Here is a 21,883-nt window from a genome sequence, read left to right on the forward strand (position 1 = left end):
TACACCTCAGCCTTGAAGTATCCCCACTTGCGCCGGCGAATAGCTAGCTTTTCACGTGGCACGACTGGTAAGACGCTTTGGGAGAGCGATCACATGTGCTAGCAAAGCAGAGGTCCTGGGTTCGAGCCTCATGTGAGCCGCATCAGGAGGAAGTGGTAATCGCTAAGCAATCAGCGTGACGTCCATTACCCATACATGGTAATTATAATGTATTAACACATAATTACCAAATAAAAACCTTTAAGTCATCCTCTTGTGTTGATATTGTCTCCCGTTGTTTCTATGTACTTAAGTTAGCATGTATGTTCGCAGTAACAGGGTTGTAAAATAAAGTTGTATTTGTTTCCATGTAGATACAATGTACAGTGCCTTGCAAAAGTATTCATCCCCCTTGGCGTTTTTCCTGTTTTGTTGCATTACAACCTGTAATTTAAATTGGGTTTTATGTGGATTTCATGTAATGGACATACACAAAATAGTCCAAATTGGTGAAGTGAAATGAAAAAATTAACTTTCAAAATATTCTAAAAAATTAATAACGGATAGGTGGTGTGTGCATATGTATTCACCCCCTTTGCTATGAAGCCCCTAAATAAGATCTGGTGCAACCAATTACCTTCAGAAGTCACATAATTAGTTAAATAAAGTCCACCTGTGTGCAATCTAAGTGTCACCTGATCTGTCACATGATCTCAGTATATATACGCCTGTTCTGAAAGGCCCCAGAGTCTGCAACACCACTAAGCAAGGGGAACCACCAAGCAAGCGGCACCATGAAGACCAAGGAGCTCTCAAAACTGGTCAGGGACAAAGTTGTGGAGAAGTACAGATCAGGGTTGGGTTATAAAAAATATCAGAAACTTTGAACATCCCACGGAGCACCATTAAATCCATTATTAAAAAATCTGTCCATAGGACCACTTTAAGCCGTACACTCCACAGAGCTGGGCTATATGGAAGAGTGGCCAGAAAAAAACCATCGCTTAAAGAAAAAAATAAGCAAACACGTTTGGTGTTTGCTAAAAGGCATGTGGGAGACTCCCCAAACATATGGAAGAAGGTACTCTGGTCAGATGAGACTAAAATTTAGCTTTTTGGCCATCAAGGAAAATGCTATGTCTGGCACAAACCCAACACCTCTCATCACCCCGAGAACACCATCCCCACAGTGAAGCATGGTGGTGGCAGCATCATGCTGTGGGGATGTTTTTCATCGGCAGGGACTGAGAAACTGGTCAGAGTTGAAGGAATGATGGATGGCGCTAAATACAGGGAAATTCTTGAGGGAAACCTGTTTCAGTCTTCCAGAGATTTGAAACTGGAACGGAGGTTCACCTTCCAGCAGGACAATGACCCTAAGCATACTGCTAAAGCAACACTTGAGTGGTTTAATGGGAAACATTTAAATGTCTTGGAATGGCCTAGTCAAAGCCCAGACCTCAATCCAATTGAGAATCTGTGGTATGACTTAAAGATGGCTGTACACCCCCAAAAATATTTTGCATCTTCAAAGTGGTAGGCATGTTGTGTAAATCAAATGATACAAACCCCCCAAAAATCAATTTTAATTCCAGGTTGTAAGGCAACAAAATAGGAAAAATGCCAAGGGGGGTGAATACTTTCGCAAGCCACTGTACCAGATACTTGCAGGTCAATTACCCCTTTTTTATGATTTACATAAACATACCAAGTAATTTTCCTGTAGTTACTAGGTATGTATGTAGTAACAGGCCTGTAAAATGAAGTGGTGTCTGTTTCCAGGTAGATACAAAGTAGGTATACAGTGCCTTCGGAAAGTATTCAGACCCCTTGACTTTTTCCACATTTTGTTACGTTACAGCCTTATTCTAAAATATCATTTATTTATTTTTTATTTATTTTTGCAATCTACACACAATACCCCATAATGACAAATACATAAGTATTCAGACCCTTTGCTATGAGACTCGAAATTGAGCTCATGTGCATTCTTGAGATGTTTCTACAACTTGATTGGAGTCCACCTGTGGTAAATTCAATTGATTGGACATGATTTGGAAAGGCACACACCTGTCTATATAAGGTCCCACAGTTGACAGTGCATGTCAGAGCAAAAACCAAGCCATGAGGTCAAAGGAATTGTTCGTAGAGCTCCGAGACAGGATTGTGTCGAGGCACAGATCTGGGGAAGGGTACCAAAATGTTTTACCATAACATTCAGAAAAAGTAAATCTCAATAGAAAACAATGGCACAGGTGTCTTGCAAATGCTAGTAATCAGGAATTCAAATGATCATGTGTGGGCAGAAATTAGATTTTTAGGCAACTCTCTACAGTAGTGATAGTCCCTTTGGGGTGAAAAATGCCTAACTGTTATCAGCCCTATAGCCTATCATTTGAAGGACATTTACTGTTCTCCCATATGACTGTGTTGACTATTTGCATTGGGTTACACTGTACTGTACTATACATCCCCCATAGAGATTTTCCACTATTCACCATGACTGCTTGGCAGTTAGAGAGTTAGTGTGTGATCTAGCATCCCACGCCTCACCTCCCACCATGCTTTGATCCATGAAGAAAAGGGGTTCAAATGGAAGAAGACAGCAGTTGTGTCAAAAGCTGTGTGACAGAAACACACAGCATACCGCTGTAGCTGTTAACTCGTGCTTCTTGTGATTTAATGTCATCAAATGCTTCCACCTGTTTGGCTTATTGTTTTTCATGGTAATGTCTTGGAAGAAATCGTTAATAACATTTTACAATCCACATGTGTCAACTTCCATAGCCAAGAGGGGAAAGGAAATATGGAATGTGTCCTTTTTTGTGCCTGCTTTTTAAAAATCTGATCGTTGATGTATTTTTTTTGCCTTGCTTTGTAAGTGTACTGCTTGCATTGACATTGAGGATTTATTATTTTTTTGTTCTTTTTTTCACCTTTATTTAACCAGGTAAACCAGTTGAGAACAAGTTCTCATTTACAACTGCGACCTGGCCAAGATAAAGCAAAGCAGTGTGATAAAAAACAACAACACAGAGTTACATATGGGGTAAACAAAACAGAAAGTCAAAAATAAAACAGAAAATATATATACGGTGTGTGCAAATGTAACAAGTTATGGAGGTAAGGCAAAAAATAGGTCATAGTGCAAAATAATTACAATTTAGTATTAACACTGGAATGATAGTTGTGCAAGAGATGATGTGCAAATAGAGATACTGTGGTGCAAATGAGCAAAATAAATAACAATATGGGGATGAGGTAGTTGGGTGGGCTAATTTCAGATGGGCTGTGTACAGGTGCAGTGATCGGTAAGGTGCTCTGACAACTGATGCTTAAAGTTAGTGAGGGAGATAAGAGTCTCCAGCTTCAGAGATTTTTGCAGTTCGTTCCAGTCATTGGCAGCAGAGAACTGGAAGGAATGGCGGCCAAAGGAGGAGTTGGCTTTGGGGATGACCAGTGCGATATACCTATTGGAGCGCATACTACGGGTGGGTGTTGCTATGGTGACCAATGAGCTATGATAAGGCAGGGATTTGCCTAGCAGTGATTTAAAGATGACCTGGAGCCATTGGGTTTGGCGACGAATATGTAGTGAGGACCAGCCAACAAGAGCGTACAGGTCACAGTGGTGGGTAGTATATGGGGCATTGGTGACAAAATGGATGGCACTGTGATAGACTACATCCAATTTGCTGAGTAGAGTGTTGGAGGCCATTTTGTAAATGACATCGCCGAAGTCAAGGATCGGTAGGATAGTCAGTTTAACGAGGGCATGTTTGGCAGCATGAGTGAAGGAGGCTTTGTTGCAAAATAGGAAGCCAATTCTAGATTTAACTTTGGATTGGAGATGCTTAATGTGAGTCTGGAAGGATAGTTTACAGTCTAACCAGACACCTAGGTATTTGTAGTTGTCCACATACTCTAGGTCAGACCCGCCAAGAGTAGAGATTCTGGGCGGGTGCCAGCAGCGTTCGATTAAAGAGCATGCATTTAGTTTTACTAGTGTTTAAGAGCAATTGGAGGCTACGGAAGGAGTGTTATATGGCATTGAAGCTCGTTTGGAGGTTTGTTAACACAGTGTCCAATGAAGGGCCAGATGTATACAAAATGGTGTCGTCTGCGTCTGCGTCTGCTCACCAGCAGCAAGAGCGACATCATTGATATACACAGAGAAAATAGTTGGCCCGAGAATTGAACCCTGTGGCACCCCCATAGAGACTGCCATAGGTCCAGACAACAGGCCCTCCGATTTGACACATTGAACTCTATCTGAGAAGTAGTTGGTGAACCAGGCGAGGTATATAGGTCTGTAATAGTTTGGATCTAGAGAGTCACCCCCTTTGAAGAGGGGGATGACCGCGGCAGCTTTCCAATCTCTGGGGATCTCAGACGTTACGAAAGAGAGGTTGAACAGGCTAGTAATAGGGGTTGCGACAATTTCGGCGGCTGATTTTATAAAGAAAGGGTCCAGATTGTCTAGCCCAGATGATTTGTAGGGGTCCAGATTTTGCAGCTCTTTCAGAACATCAGCTGTCTGAATTTGTGTGAAGGAGAAGCGGGGGGGGGGGGGGGGGGGGCATGGGCAAGTTGCAGCGGAGGGTGCAGAGCTGGTGGCTGGGGTAGTGGTAGCCAGGTGGAAAGCATGGCCAGCCGTAGCAAAATGCTTGTTGAAATTCTCGATTATTGTAGATTTATCGGTGGTGATAGTGTTTCCTAGCCTCAGTGCAGTGGGCAGCTGGGAGGAGGTGCACTTATTCTCCATGGACTTTACAGTGTCCCAAAACGTTTTGGAGTAAGTGCTACAGGATAGCACTAATACTGAATGTGGTCTTGGGGTTTAATGGCAAAAAAAGAAACTCATCCCACATTCTTCCTGGTTGGATTAAGATTTGAACATGAATAAATGTCAGGCTTGAATTCAGTCTCCTGTTCATTTCAGCGTTCTAACTGTTGGTTTAAAACCTCTGCCTTTGTATCCGCAAACAGACATCCAATACTAACAGGATTCGAGGAAGCCTCAAACCATGATGAAATAACGGCTTAAGTCACTGCAATCATGTAACTTAAAATGTAACCTATTCATCAATAGACATGTCACATCGATCTTACATGTAATTATGTGTAGCCTATAATATTTTTGGTATGAGTTTACCTTGTTCTACTGCGTGACCTCTTGACATAGGAACTTCTAGAAGTTTTTGGCATCAAACAAGGAATTTCTTAAAATTTTAAACGATTTTATTAAATGAACATACCTAGTTCTAAATTTCTCTTTTGTATTTCTCTTTGATGGGGTGGAGGATAGCCTAACGGTTATGAGTGTTGGGCCAGTAAGCGAAAGGTTGCAGGTTCAAATCCCCAAGCTGACTAGTTGAAAAATCTGTTGATGTGCCGTTGAGCAAGGCACTTTACCCTAGTTGCTCTGGTTAAGAGCATCTGCTAAATGTAAAACATGAAGTCGACACACTGAACCAATGGCTTTATAAGGTGGAGAATGTTGGCGCACCTGGTCAGTTTACTAAGCAACTTCAGACCATAGCAAATCCCCCCCAAAATGAAACAAGATAAATTATTTCCCTGAAGAGTTAAGTCCTTAAAAGCCTGCCTTAGATCTCACAGGTCCAGTTTGAGCTCTCCACACCTCTTGAACTTGATCCAAAATAGTCTGCAGTTTTTACGGAAAGAGCATTGGCTGAAGGCAGCCTATTGATTGATTTGATTGAACATCAAAACTTGTATCCCAGATACGTGTCTGTCCTTTACATTATAGGGAATTTGATTGTCTAGACTAGGGTCCTAAGTTGGAGTGCAAAAGCTTTTAAACTAACCAATTACCTTGTCATGGGCCATATATATACTGGTTGTTCACTCACAATGTAAGGCATCAATCTCACTGTTGAGACACTGAAATGAAATACAAGGGCCAAATTTAGTAGCTCAACCTCTGGCACTGTATATCCTTCAATATGTCCCAGTACAGACAGGTCTGTCTATCATCTCTGGTATAAACACAGCTTTGGGTCAGATTGACTCGGCAGGGATCCTCTCTTTCACCTTTTATCTCCACGTGGGGGACCGGAGCACTGTCAGAAAGTATCGGGATTAAACACTCTCTGGCTGCTTGCCTCTGCCTCTACCGCTGTGGCTGACTGGGGGAAGGAGAGGATTAGAAGAGACTTGTGTGGGTAGTCTGGAAGGATGGAGGGAGTAGATGAAAGGGCCAGGTCCACCACTACACCTTTGATTAATCTCTGGGCTGTTTGGACCGCTGGTTGAAGGGATTTACAGACTCAAAGGGGGGAATAGAACAAGGTGTCAGACAGCTGTCGCCAGCCACCTCTAAACAGGATTTGAAAGGACCCCGATTTAGCTGACCACTAGGTTGCCTGTAGCTTTGCCAGGGTCAATCTCGGACTCCTGCCACTCCTTATAGGAGTTGTCTACTCTGCTTGGAGAAGATCAGCCCTGGTTCCTACTGTAGAGTTAAGAGACTAACCCCATCTGACTTTAAGCCTATGTGACAAGGTGTTCTCAGTCTTACTCCTTGTCCCTGGATCTGGTCTGAAGCTACACCACTCAGGGTCTGGTGTCCATGGCCTCAGGAGGTAGAGTGTAAGAAAAATCAATACAACATGACATACCAAGGTGTTAGTCTGTACTGAAAGAGTGGCTAGCACCCTTCTGAACTCCTGCCAGAAAGCAGGAGACCCAGGGCCCTCTGGCGTCCCACTGTCTTGACCAACTTCGCCATTCAGTTGGATCACTGTTCTCCCCAGGTGGATGATGGGCTACAAAAGCCTCAGAAAGGTCATCAGAAGTGTGGAGAAAGTGCCATCAGTAGCACCATCATAGGCATTGTGGATGTACCCTCTCTGACCTTAACACTGATGCCAGCCAGGAGGGCACATGGGGGGCATGGGGGACGCATTGACTCAGTAGGTGACAGATGGTAAGGGGTGGCATAGATACAATCCTTCTCAATCTGCTGCAGCACCATCCAGGCCAAAGAGAGATGGAGGTGTCACAGAGAGGGAGTTGGGTTCACCACCATCAAGCTGTTGGTGTAGTCCTCTGGCCCTTTTCACATTGCATCACTACTGTTCTGTTTTGTTTTCTATAGGAACTCAAGGATTTAGTGCCTGTCACTCAATGAAATGAGTCATATGTGACCTAGAGGCACCAGCTGTGAGGAGCATTGCATTATATTATCCTATAGCATTGGCTCACATTGAGTTCAATCACTGATACTGGAAGCCAGTGTGAAATGTGTACAATGCATTACACAATATATGTTCTCTGTAATCCAATAGGTCCTGGCAAGAGCATGTTTTACATAAAGACCTTCTGTAGGATTAGCAAAGACAATAATTTCCCAAACCATGACCATGCCAATACATAGGCTTCAAATAAAACAATCTGTTCTGCCAAACGAACGCTATCCAAAAGCTCTCAGTTGCAGAGTGCAGAAGTGTTTCTGTGATGTAAAAAAACTGCAGAAGAAAGCACTCTTTCTTTGATCTCTGAGATGGGCCTGGTTTGCCAAGCCATTTGTTAAACAGAAAGAGTCACTGCTATGTGTGTCAATGTGTCAGTTTAGTGCACACAAATCTGGCAACTGTTTATCTAGAATTCCTGCGAGCGTGACAATCTTTTTCTAAATAAAACAAAGCACTCGGGGAGAGCGTCGCTCTGTGTCTGTTTATTTTCACGCTTCCCGTCAGAAGGCAACGAGTTGCAGCGTGTTGTACACCACCAAAATATCTGCTGGCCATGCAGGCAGCTCACAAAGATATACAAGTTATTTCTAAAGAATATGCTCAAATATTTATGTATTGTGGGAAAGCAATAATCATAACAACAATACACGTTGACTATCAAACACCCCTTTTACATCTGAGAAAAGAGAAACAGGATGTTTTGATCCTTACATAGGTCAGGCTGCTGAGGTGCACAGAACCAACAGGGCTGGAGATATTCAGGTTGAAATGCGTAGCGAAACGGAACATCTCTGTAAAACGCCTCCAAGAACACCAAGCTGAAAAAGCATAAAGCAAGCTGAAGGTGTCTGTGACAGTGTCACAAAGCTTTGGGTTGTCAGCTCAGGAAGAGGTCTGACACTGAGAAGACCTCGGACCTCTCAGGCTGATGAAGCATTTCTACTCTCCGCAGCACCCCATTTTTCTCAGAGCTCTCATTCCAACAGACCAGTGGCCCCGACTCAGTTAAACACACACACACACACCACTAAAACAATACCCAGTAGCTACTTAGTGACGTGTGAACACTACCCAAGTGTTCTTTAAAAAGGTACAATTAAAAACGATTTTGCTGCCGGTGTGCAGCTATATCAATGCAGATGAAAATGCCCTGCCGGACTAATTATCGCAGAATAATTAAAGATACGGAGAGATGGAGAGGGAGAGGGAGGAAAGAGAGGAGACCAGATGATGGAGTAAACAAGTATCTGTGTGCAGCCTCCAGGAGATGATTATGTTCCAAAAGGTCAGGGCTTACACACAAACCAATCAGAGGAGAGATAGAGCGAGAAAGAGAGAGAAGAGAGAGAGAGAGAGAGAGAGAGAGAGAGAGAGAGAGAGAGAGAGAGAGAGAGAGAGAGAGAGAGAGAAAGATGGGGGTGGCATGCCTAAGTACTCTGGTCCCCCATTGCTTTAAGCTTGGCCAGATCTGAACCTCAGTTTGCAGATCTGCTGTGGCGTTAGTGTGGCGGCCATGGCCATTGAATTCCTTATCGTGTACTACTTATTTTTCAGCTCTTTAGATTGGAATACATCCCAAATCATGTTTAGTATTTAAGAGATAAAAAAAGGATCAGTGGAACATTGAGCAGAATAAAGGAACTATTCCAACGCTAGCCCAGCTGAACTGCTGTTTTAGCTATCTGAACAACACTATCAACCTGACTTGGGTTGTGGCAGAACCAAGATCATATATCGACCAGCCCAACTATCGCGGTCACAGGAGGCTGGTGAGGGGAGAACGTCTCATAGTAATGGCTGGAATGGAGTCAATGGAATGGTATCAAACACATGGAAACCATGTGTTTGATGTGTATGATACCATTCCATTTATTCCGTTCCCACCATTACTATGAGCCGTCCTACACAATAAAGGTGCCACCAGCCGCCTGTGATCTCAGTGCAGTCCAACTGATCATCCATTGTATGTAGGAATCCAAAACCAAGCCTGCTTGCACATCCACCATAGTTGCTGAAACTGTGCTGGAATGGACAATGTGAAAATAAAATATCCAAGCCAGCACAGTACGGTTCAGTCTAGGCCTTTAGTGTGAACCAGGCACATGGCTTGTGTTGTGTAGACTATAAAGTAGTGATAGATATCCAATACTGCAGCAGATCATCTCCAGCCTCCTCACCCGCTGGTTGGAGAGAGTTGACAAGCTCATTTAGGGGCTGCAGAACTGCAGAGTACCACTGGCAAGTATAGGAGCTGTCAGTGTGGTAGCAGTGGTGCGTGAAGCTCATCTAACTTGATGTTAAATCTGTGGATCTCTGCGTTTTGCATGAGTCGCTCAGTATGGTAGCTTTTAGTAGAGCGCTCTTCAACAAAGAGGCAAAGGTTTTCAGGCACAGCAGAATCTGTAAGGAGTAATAGAGACCATGTGGCATGATGGTATACCATCACCGTCCCCTACGTTAATGGTGGGGCTTACAGCAGGTTTAGGCTGAGGTTTACGAGAGAATCAGAGTTAGGTTTGAATTCAGGTCATAATCTTAAAAAGTCGGAAATGGAGAGCATGTAGTTTGGTGGTGTGTTTTAGTTTAGGGTTGGGTTTAGGCTGGGGTTAGGTTTAGGGGAGGAGCGGATTTAGGTTTGGATTAAGGTTAGGGTAAAAGGGTAGCAAGCTATGGTTGAGTGCTGCTGCAGTCCGAGCTCACTCACTGATTCATAATACGCTGATAGCCATTCATATTCGGAGGGTTCGCTAAATTCACACAGGCCAAAAAAAACTAATTGAGTTTAGAGAATAGAGAACATGGATGTTAATCATTTTCAGTTTGTTGAAGAAGGAAAAGAGGCAGGAGTATTACATTGTGCTACTGTTGTAATATTCTACTATCATCACAAAGATAGCAAACACAGCATTAGAATTCTAGAATATCAGGTAATATCAGGTAATACACCCTTGAGTAGGAGGTAGATGACAAACAAACAGAAATCATTAAGCCCGGGTCCAGGAAGAAAATAAACATCTGTTCATTTTGGGGGGTAAATGACCTTTCACACATTGCCACCAGGTAGGCCACAGTGTACTACAGACAGACTGGAGATTGTTGCATTGTTTGAACACTTTCCCTTTCTCCTTCTTTCTTTTCTTTCTTTGTTCAAAATGGGTCTGAAGAGAAGCAGTGTGGCGTTGTGAGAGCAGGGCAATTGTGTCTTGGATGGAATAAGAGAGATAGTGAAGAGTGGGGGGACGTGGCACACCCAGCTCAATCCAAGCCTTCGCCAAAAACCCTGAGTACAGATTGCCTCTGAAATTGATTTCTCTGACAGACAGCTCTATATCTTTGAGGAGTGGATGATCTATCTGGTGTATGATTTAAATGTGGTGTGTTACACTGTGTCATTATCAAAGCCTGTGTGTTAGAAAGTCTCTGTATTCCTCCATTTGCAATGCATTGTTAAAGCTAGCAAGGCATAACTAAACTATTTAAAATGACAACACATCTTAGTTGACAAATGAGGGTTCTGGTTCTATGACCATTAGTTGCTGTGTAAACACACACAAAATACAGCCCAAGTCTTTATCTTTGCCTGGCCACTGCAGAGGAAATTCTGCCTTGCTAATCGAGAGGAATTGTCTATTGATTAAGGGGAGCTTACGTGTGGAGAGGACATTATTCTCCTGGAGGAGAGAGAAGGGCATTCAGAGTCAGACGATCAGAGGGGAATGGAATAATTGAAGAGTAAACATCGAAGTGTCCAGGGATCAGATTGAGCCATACACTCCAAAGGCATTGCAATTAAGATTGAATGAATATCCTCTAATTTGTTTGGTATTACAGAGATTTAAAAAAAGATGGACATGATTAACATGATAAAATCACATAAGCTGTCACATATTTCAAAAATGTTTGTTTATTGTTTGTCATATAGTTTTCGATCCATAAGATTTTACAGATTGTCTGTGTTTTCAACATGTCAGAAAAATAGATACAATCAATGAATCAATTAACAAAAATATCAGATCAATGACTCAATATGATGTTCAAAATGTCATAAACTGAATTAATAGATTGTCAAAAGCATGCCCATTTGTACTGTCAAACACATAGCCTTACTAGCAGTGCAGATTCACAAGTAGTGCTGCTAAAGGAACACTCCTTATAAAGATTTTTGTTTTTAAACAGTTAATTGCGTTAATTATCTGACTGTCAGCTACAGGGCTCCCCTAGTGGTACGATCCAATTATGACAGTACAAATAGATTCATTAGAGGCTAGAGCAGACATGCCTTATCTTTTCAGTCAAGCTTCAGATGATAGGAACATTAGATGCACAGCAGATTCAAGAGATGTCATTATAGGGACATTTTGAGAGGAACTTCAATTCTTCCATTTATTTAATTTGATATCATCTAATGCAACCAAACGTAAGCTCTCCGGCCAATTTGGTAAGAGTCGGTGAATGATTTGTCGAACGGCAAAACATTTAACAGCATGATTCACCAGACTGACTGTCACAATAACACTGTAATGCAGGCCTCATTGATTTCCACCAGTGTAAGCTAAGAGAGGCACGTTTCCCCACATCATTCAAATGTAATGACTCTTCTTGATGTGCAAATCGTTTTGGATGAGAATGTCCCTTTGTCGCTAACGCATTGGGGAATGAGTCGGGGAATGGTTTTACTGGGCTTGTAGAATTGATCTTCAGAGGGAGGGTCTGCATGGCGATAGGTTGTGGAATAATGTACCAGCACAGTTTCTCTGCGTATTGTTGATATTTACTCTGAGATCACAAACAACTACCTCTCTGTAATGGATTTACAGGGTTGTATTGATACACAGCACTGAGGTAGAATTCAGTTGTGCTCACATAGTTTCTCCTTCTCCCAATATATTCTATTTCACTCTCAATAAGGTATCCACAGGCAATATGGTCATCTTGACATCTCTGGGAAGTAGCCCTTAGGCCAGAAACTGTGTTCCCACAAAATCTATATGTATGCAAGCTAAATGTTGCGTATTTTTAGGACCAAAGCAAATCTCTATTACTGCACCAGGCAAGCCAGCAGAACAATACACAACTCCCTAAAGTGAAAATTAGCCTGTTTCACCCTGAAGCCGAAATGAATAAATTGTAGAAAATGTTAAGTACTCACACTGGTAGAGTCGACACAACAGAAGACACAACATTCAGTAGAATGGGTAATCAGATCATATTACAGTAATTACAATATTATGATATAGCCTACTACGAAAAAACATCACGGGAGAGGTAATTGTAAAAGTTTAATAAGCTTCTGTCTCTCTCTCTCTCTGTCTTTCTTTGCTGCTAGCGTCCATAGGGGCTGGGCAGAGCTGAAAGCCCAGTAAAGTAGTTAGGTTATGTTAATCTTTCTAGTTGCTTAATAAATGGTCCTGGATATGGAAACCAGGCAGTCATCCTGGCTCTACTTTGGCTCATGCAGCGGGACGTTAGCTCCTTTAGCTCCTCCAAGTCAGTGTCGAGAGGACTCTCCTCAACTACGCGTATTCTTAAGCAATAACAACGTGATCCGTATTATCCACCCAAGAATACCCGTCACCGAAGAGAGTCACAGAGAAGGAGGGGGAGGAAGAGAACAGAGGTCATTGGGGACAGCAGCAGGGGAACTCAGAGGTCCTCAATAGTGGTGTGAGCCTGAGTGATGTCATGTTCTCTATGAGCTGAGTGATTGATTGAAGATGGCATGCTGCCCGAGGATGGGGCAGGTGGGGCCTTCCATGTCAGATGTGTTCTGCAAACAGAAATGAAGACACTGTGCATTTGTGAACTGGTGCTGTGATGGGAGAGTTGTGTGTGGGTTTGTATGTGTGTATGTGTGTATGCATGTGCACGCACGTTTGCGTGTCTGTGTGTGTCCATGTGTGTGTCTGTGTGTGTGTGTGTGTGTGTGTGTGTGTGTGTGTGTGTGTGTGTGTAGAGAGGGGGAACTAGAAGGTTGGTGTCTCGTTAGTGGAGCTCCTACCTGCAGGCACCAATCAGACCTCTCCTTTCCTCCGAATTCCATTCATTCCATTGCACTCCACTGTGGGCTATCCGCTTATACTGATGCAAATCCAGGCATAATGAGTGCCCTGAAACAAAAATAAAATACTAGTTAGATAAACAAATACATGAATAATCAAATAAGTAAATAAACTGGATAAATGAGAGTGGCAAATGTTTTGAGGGTTTGCTATGGGAACCATGGCCTTTCAAGCCCACCTTTAACATCACGATTACCACCAGCTTCTTTAATAGTCAACTGTGGTCTAGCCCCACAACATTGCACACTCACCGACAGACACACACACGCACACACACATGCACACATGTACACACACTCACACATGCATGAACAAATGACACAAACACACACATATTGCACAAAAGACAGTCATAGAGGAAAAATCCATTAGCAGCGGGAGGCAAAATACAGATCGTTTGAAAAAAAGGGAGAAAAAAGCGAAGGACCTGCAATGAAGGCTGTCAGGAACAGGAACAATGACTGTTATTAGAGCTCTCATTTTCTGTTTCTGTCTGTGTGTGTGTGTATGTGTGTGTGTGTGTGTGTGTTTGTGTGTATGTGTGTTTGTGTGTATGTGTATGTGTGTGTGTGTGTTTGTGTGTGTGTGTGTGTGTGTGTGTGTTTGTGTGTATGTGTGTGTGTTTGTGTGTGTGTGTGTGTGTTTGTGTGTGTGTGTGTGTGTGTGTGTGTGTGTGTGTGTGTGTGTGTGTGCGTGTTTGTGTGTGTGTGTGTGTGTGTGTGTGTGCATGTGTGTGAGTGTGTTTTACAATTTACCGTGTGAATGGAATTCACTCAGTCTATGTCTGCACCTATGATTTGACAGTGCACAGCATGTTTTTATGGATTTAATAAAAATGTTCTGTTTTTGACAAGGATCATTACTGTTGAGTGATTTTTTTTTCCTTGATCAAAGGGGATTCATTTCATGGTATTGTTATATGTTTGCCACATTGTATTGGAACATTTGAGTATGATCATGCACCTCTTGCCTCTGTTGAAAAAAGAGAGAAAGAGTTTGCAATTTTAACATTTATGATTGGATAAATAATAATATTATATTTAAGTATGTTCAAAAAATAATAATCCTTACCATTATGTGTAAAACTAAACCACAGGACATGGTTGTGAGAGAGTTAATTTAACTGACTAAAACACCATATTAACACTATTGCATATTAACTTACCTGTAATTTTGACCAGTTCATACACACACACAGAAAAATCACTCAAATAATTATTTAAAGTGGAAAGAAATCTGCAGCTTTAAAATAAAAGTAATTAATTAAGTAATTCGGTAATTGTACTGTATAAATAAAAATGTCTATTGATCAGACAAATCCATGAAAACCCTTCCCTATGTAAGACATTAGGTTCTTCTACCTACAACAAAACATCACTAAGAGCAGCAATAGCTAATCTTAAATTCAAACTCAAACACAGTCCTATGCTCCATTGAACTCAGAAGCACTGCAAATATAGAAGCCACCATCTACAGAGACAGCATTAAAAACCTGAGATAGCGACAGACGCCCCATCAAACTGTCCCACAGGTCATCTTATTCAAACAACCCAAAAGCGAACCTATAAGGGAACTCAGTGTGCTCTACCTACTCGGTCCTAACATTGATTCACAGAACATTGATTCACACTAAATAAGCTATATTACTAACACAGCCGCATACTGATCTCGGACTTGTCTTACTCCAGTGTAGTGTTCATACTAGGGTTGATGACTTCCAACCGCAGCACCTCTAGTGAGATAACACAGAGAAAGAGAGAGCAGAAAGAGGAGGAGCAGATTTCAGCATCACCTCTGCTCCGCTGCAGCCCCACTAGGAGAGGACAAAAGGCTATAACAACACGCCTAACACCCAAACCAATATTTAATTTCGGAATGTATTTAAAATTAGGTTAGGGTGAGGGGTAGGGTCAGGGTTAAAGGTTAGGGTCAGGGTTAACGGGTTAGGGTCAGACATAGAGAAGACAGAGAGAAGACAGAGATAAGGCGGAGCGCCCATACAACACAACAGACAACCTTGGTTACGATTCAGGGACTACTCTTTGATATATTTCTTGGGCATCATATTTTAGGTGTTAGTAAAAGAAGACTATTGATGCCCGGAAAGCTTAAATGTAACCCTCCTACAAGAGCCCAAAGACAGCTAGGGGGATACTAGAAAGAGAGAGATAAAAAGAAAGAGGTGCCACAAAAAGATGGAAAATGGAGGGATAATTATAGAGAGGGGAGAAAAAGAGGTAAAAGGAGAGCTGTCAATTCAGAGATTTCTGTCTTTTTCCAGATCTGTTTCACTTCACCTATCTGGTGTATGTGACGACAAAACATACAAAAATGAAACATTTAATCCTTCTCACACACACACACACACACACGCACACACACACACACACACACACAGACATGACAGAAGCTCCCTGACAGGTCGCTTCACCCGTCAAGCAGTGATTGCCATTTAATTGCAGAATGAAGAATTCCATGAATATGTTAATGGGGAACCACCATAGAAATCCATCAAACAGGACCCCGACAATGACAAGATTACACACATCGGCATTATGGACACATCATGCTTCACTCTGACAGAAAATATATATATATATATTTTTAAATCCCCTTAAAAGGATTTATCATAGAATTACGACAAAGGGAATACAAGGGAAAGTCGTGGGGGAATCTGGCTCAATCCCCCGTCCGCTGAAGTAGGCTTACCATTTAATTCCTGTTCCTTCTGAGAGAGAGATTCACTCCCACTGTGCACAAAGCCGAGGAGTCAGTCGTCTCGCCTGCGAGGAGAAGACTGGGATCGTTAAGGCTGCAGCTGCTGCCGACACCGCCGTGCTGTCCCGGTCAGTGCTTGATTCATGTGGGTTACTGTTCTAGTGAGAGCAGGGAGCACTGAGGAGATAGTGCTGCTACTGCCGTCGCCAGTACAGTGAAACAGCCGTTACCCCCATGTATACCTTCAGTCTCAGCCTCTGTGCTGGACGCCACAGCCCCAAAGTACCAAATACCCACAGAGTCTGTCAGTCAAACAGTCAGTAAGCCAACCAGCCAGCCAGCCAGCCAGCCTGCCGGTCCTTCCAGTCCTGTAGATGCAGTCTTCCAGGTGGTAGAGAATGCAGGCACAGCTCACTCATTGATAAAAAAAAACAAAAAAAGAAGAAGAAAACGAAGATAGGAAAGCCACTGATCGGAGCCCGTTGTTGTACTCGCCAAGGCAAACAAACTCACGGGCGGATGAAGAGGGACTGAGAGACTGAAGGAGAGACAGCGAGAGAGGAGGAGAGAGGGAGAGAGAGATCAGGAGAGCAAGAGAGAGAGAGCAATAAAACGTCCAACCACAGGGCTTCTAGGAGCAGAGGACTGTCATTTGTTCTGAGGAGAGAGAGGAAGGAGGAGGAGTGGAGAAGAGAGTACTTAGATTTGAGCAGCACCGCAGTGAGTGGTGAATCGGTGGCATTTAATGGTATATTAATTGAGGGAGATCTGACGTGTCCGCCTTGCAGTCTCGCATTGGTGACATCCCATCAGGGAGATCAAGGCGCTCTGGAGACCAGGGCTAATACACAACCCAGGGGCTAGCTGCAATACCAGGAGAGTGGCTACATGTCCGCAGCAGGCACGTACACAGATAGGCCTCTGGGGGTGCCTGAGCACCTGCCCGTTTGCCCTCCTATGAAAAAAGTGCCCTTTGAGATTGGTAGCATTTTTTTATTAATTATATTTTTATTTTGATCTCCTGTTCAGTAAATAATTGTCCATCAACAACTACCTTATTTCTTATTTTTAAATATTGGAAAATTCCCCCTCCCCCGCTCCTCTGCCCCCAAGCGAGCGCTGCACAAGCAGAAGCTACCACGCCTAGCGATAGTATGAGTAGTGGCACACTGGCTACTTTTTGAGTTGTATGTCGTCCCTCCTGGTCAGGGACAAGGAAGGGTTCAATTGGACTGTTTTTAGTAGGCCTACAATGCAGATGTTAGCAGCAGAACAAACTCCAATCACAAGTAAAGACTAGTTACATTGTTACAACAGCATAGCTAACAGTTACATCATTTACATTCTCTTTGATCAGCTCATAGCACTCCCCAATTTCCCCCTTTCTGTAAGCAGTATGCTAGGTAACTTGGGAGGTTCACTTTTAGCACCTGCCCCTCCAAAGGTCTGTGCACAGCCCTGGTCCACAGTATTGGTGGACTGAAGGCAAGTAGATCGATGTGATATCTCATTCAACAGCAACTGAGAGTAACCCATCTTTGAAGTGATGCAGAGTGTATGACGTTGAATACTCTGAGCTTGATATTGTGTGAAACTCAAGGTCCGCGGACTGGATCCGAGCCCATTCAATCCGTCCCGCGGGTGGTTTGAGTAAAAACAAAAAAACTAAATGTCCGTGAATAAAACTATCTCAGTCGACATTTAAATGACTAAAACCAAATGGAAACTGTCCAGAAATTATAATGAAACTATATTTATGCTCTCTTCACTATGCCCAGCTTGCTAACAGTAATTTAAAACGAAAGCTAGACAGTCAGGGAGCATCGGATATTTCAAAAGCGATGGATGGAGAACTATTGTTTTGCTAATTTTGTTAAATGTGTCCCTTCGGTACCTCGGTGAAGACCGAATGCGGCCCGCGGGGAAGATGAGTTTGACACCCCTGATATACCGAGACTTGTGAGAGCAGGGAAACGTGTGGCAAGGCGGCATTTGCCACAGCACCTTTTATTTAGTTTAATAAAATATATTGACATAAAGCGTTAAAAATAGGTGCAAAGTCCTGTTTTTTAGACTGATTTGTCTCATGATTTGTCAACTCACGGACACTTTCTCTGTCCTTCACATCGGAGTGCTGCTGCAGGCTCTTTGCATGTCAAACTAGGGATTTCATTAATAATTGAGATAATTGAGACAGTAATTCTACTCATAGATTAAGCATGTATGAACTATACATTCACACATCCAGCCCAAAACGGGAGGTTTAAAAAATACTTAGTAGTCACCAAAGTTCTGGAGCATGTCTTTAATGTTTTATTAGGCCTACAGTTGCATAGGGCAGGACTACACGATGCAACCCTGCATAAAGCAAGCTCAGCCCTCTGAGCTTTATTGTCCAATCATGTTGATTTCTCTGTGTCTGTCAGAGGAGGCTTGTGGGAGGAGCTATAGGAGGACGGGCTAATTTTAATGGCTGGAATGGAATCAATGGAATTTAGTCAAACAAATTGTTTCCATACGTTTGATGTATTTGGTGTTTCCATTGATTCCATTCCAGCCATTACGATGAGCCCATCCTCCTATAGCTCCTCCCACCAGCTTCCTCTGGTGTCTGTGTATAGGAAACTCCCCTATTCCTTCTTTAAAATATAATTCATATGATCAAGTACAAGGTTGCTGCAGTTTGAGGCCAGGAGTTTTTTAAAACCATGTGACCTGATTAGAAAAACTCAGGTCCTATCATAGCCCATATTAAACCATTTCACGTCATACCATATAAGGTCCGGAGTTTTACCTGGTTAGGTTACCAGATCAGGAAAAACGTTTTTTTCCCGCCACACCACTCTAGGAACTGCCACCTCTGTGTGAGAGTCAAGTTGACATTCACCTTAGATTTGAGGGATATTAAGGGAACATATAATTACTAGTAGAAAGAGGTGATATCATTTATGATGGGTGGATGTGAAGATATTCTCATTTCAAAAGTAATTTGAACTCCATTCGGTGAGAGTGACTTTCAAAGGCTGACATTTTCTATCATTCCAGGTTGAAATGATTCAAAGCTGTATGTTAATTGTTAGATGTAAGATTGTTAATGTAAAGAGGTGTCTCCCTGTATCAAATGTATCTATTGGCTACAAAGCATTTGTATTAATCTATGAAACATATAATAATAATAATAATATGCCATTTAGCAGACGCTTTTATCCAAAGCGACTTACAGTCAAGCGTGCATAAATTTTTACGTATGGGTGGTCCCGGGGATCGAACCCACTACCCTGGCGTTACAAGCTCCATGCTCTACCAATTGAGCTACAGAGAACCACATAACCTTTTACATTTACAATGACTCCATATTAAATACAATAATGTCTTGCATTTCTCTTGATTTGACGGTCAGTTGAACTCCCATATTCCACCGCAAAGCAAACAAAAATGATTCAAACACCAGAAAGGTGCACCTTGCGGCCCAAAGGAGATAGACTACCTTAACTAAAGGGGCTCCTGATCATATTACAAAACATATTTTGATTGTTATTGGTCCACTTCCACTGCTGCAATATTTCCATGTCCTCCACATTGATATTTCAAGAGTCACATCTTTACACATAAAAGCTATTGTTTGAATAGATCATTGAGATATTTAATAAAGCTTTACTAAACCCATATCTCAGGGGAGATCGGGGGCTACATGAGCAAATAAATGTCAAAGGCAGGTGCTCTCACTTTATATGGAATAATCTTTTTTACTTTTTGGTTAAATTCTTTATAAAAAAAAGACATTGCTTGTAATCTGATAGAGGCAGATCGCTGCACAAAAGCAATGTTTTAACTCAGACAATTTACATGATAAATAGTAAATAATACAACAAACGTAGTGGTGGCGTTCAGAGAAGACAAAGGGGAGTTAAAATGGTTTCATGTTGGGTGGAAATCTACTGACCCCTATTGGTCGGTTTGATAGGTACTTCCTCATTAGAATATAATTGATTGGGGAAGTAAGACATTGCAATGATGACCACATGAAAGACAATGTAATATTGATTGAATTTTATTTTACCCCAATAACGTTACATATTTTTACATCTTATCATGTATATAGCACAGTATAGCACTCCATCATGAATTAAGAATGGCCAGCCACCATACACTCACCACATACGCTGCTGCTACTGTCTATTATCTATCCTGTTGCCTAGTCACTTTACCCCTACCTTTATGTACAGCTACATCAATTATCTCGTACCCCTGCACATCGACTCAGTCCTGGTACTCCCTGTATATAGCCATGTTATTTTGTACTCATTATTTTGATTAATTATTCACTGTGTATTCTATTCCTCGTGGCACTATTTCTATTTCTATTTTTTTATCTTATCTTTAACTCTGCATTGTTGGAATTGTACCCGTAAGTAAGCATTTCACTGTTAGTCTACACCTGTTGTCTACGAAAAATTTGACAAATAACATTTTATTTTATTAAGAAGTAGTCGTTTGTAGCCGCTCTATGGCATTGCCATAATAATGAAACACAAATTATACTGACTAAAGCTGACTATAGCTGACTACAGCTGACTACAGCTGACTACAGCTAACTATAGCTGACTACAGCTGACTACAGCTGACTACAGCTAACTATAGCTGACCACAGCTGACTACAGCAGACTACAGCTGACTACAGCTGACTAAAGGAGAATGGTTAATGATACCCCCCCCCCCCCACCTCCTATATCTCTAGCTGAGCTGACACAGTGGGTGTGGAGAGGAGGTCCTGGAAACAGCCCATCCTGTCAGATTAAAGGGAATCGGAGGGGAACGGGAAGCTTTTTCCCACCTCTTTCCCCTTTTCCCGTTTCATTACCCAGCTATACATGCTAATGATGCTCTCTCTCATGCAAATCACCAGCTAGTTTGGAGAGGGGCATGTGGCTGCTGCCGCTGGGACAGCTCTGTTTTTGTATAGTCTAACAGAACAATGGGGATTTGTCGACATGAGGGAGCAAATGAAACACACGACATGAATCGTAAACACTCACACACATGCATGTACGCACGCACACACGTGCACATCATACACACGCATACGCACACGCACGAGTACACGCATACACGCACAAACACATGTTGACATGTTCTCATTATATGGAGCTCATGTCGCTTTCTGACCCTCGGCAGCCCAGCACACTGGCATAGCCAACAATTTGTTGGTGGGTGGGTCTGTAGAAATATGGGTGCTCCAAAGCAGCTAACTTCCTGCAATTTTACACATTTTACCATGGGGCAGAGAGGAAAATGTGCAGTTGTATAGCTTATCTCATGCTATTCTACACATTTTGCCATGAGGCTAAGATAAAAATGTGAAAGCTAATTAAAGCTAAAATATAGGTGTGTTTACTGTGATAAAGGCACTGGATTATGAGCTGTCTGGTTTGCTAAATGAACAAATGAAATAGGCAGTGGCATGGTGCACATAGCCATATAAGCACAGTGACATACAGTGGGGAAAAAAAATATTTAGTCAGCCACCAATTGTGCAAGTTCTCCCACTTAAAAAGATGAGAGAGGCCTGTAATTTTCATCATAGGTACACGTCAACTATAACAGACAAATTGAGAATGACATTGTAGGATTTTTAATGAATTTATTTGCAAATTATGGTGGAAAATAAGTATTTGGTCACCTACAAACAAGCAAGATTTCTGGCTCTCACAGACCTGTAACTTCTTCTTTAAGAGGCTCCTCTGTCCTCCACTCGTTACCTGTATTAATGGCACCTGTTTGAACTTGTTATCAGTATAAAAGACACCTGTCCACAACCTCAAACAGTCACACTCCAAACTCCACTATGGCCAAGACCAAAGAGCTGTCAAAGGACACCAGAAACAAAATTGTAGACCTGCACCAGGC

The sequence above is a fragment of the Coregonus lavaretus genome (assembly GCF_964263955.1).
Source record: "Coregonus lavaretus genome assembly, chromosome: 19".
NCBI classification, from domain to species: Eukaryota; Metazoa; Chordata; class Actinopteri; order Salmoniformes; family Salmonidae; genus Coregonus; species Coregonus lavaretus.